The following is a 314-nucleotide window of genomic DNA, read 5'->3' as shown; positions in this document are numbered from 1 at the left end:
GAAAGGGGGATACTGACCTAAAACAAGGGACATTAAGTCTATGACATGGAAAGGTAAGTCAAACAGGCCAAAGCAACTGTTTTATTCAAGGTTGTGGGGTCTGAACCTGTGGATATCCAGATCCTCCTCGACATACAATGGAGTTGTGTTATGTCCTAATAAACACATCACAAGTTGACAGTATTATGAGTTGAAAATGTGTTTAATACACCTAACCTACCAAACGCCATAGCTTAGCCCAACCTACCTTTAATCTGCTTAGAGCGCTTACATTAGCCTTAGTTGGGCAAAATCATCTAACACAAAGCCTATTT

This window comes from Canis lupus, chromosome 35 (assembly GCF_011100685.1).
Source record: "Canis lupus familiaris isolate Mischka breed German Shepherd chromosome 35, alternate assembly UU_Cfam_GSD_1.0, whole genome shotgun sequence".
NCBI classification, from domain to species: Eukaryota; Metazoa; Chordata; class Mammalia; order Carnivora; family Canidae; genus Canis; species Canis lupus.
The sequence above is the reverse complement of the archived record's forward strand: the minus strand, read 5'-3'. Positions refer to the sequence as shown.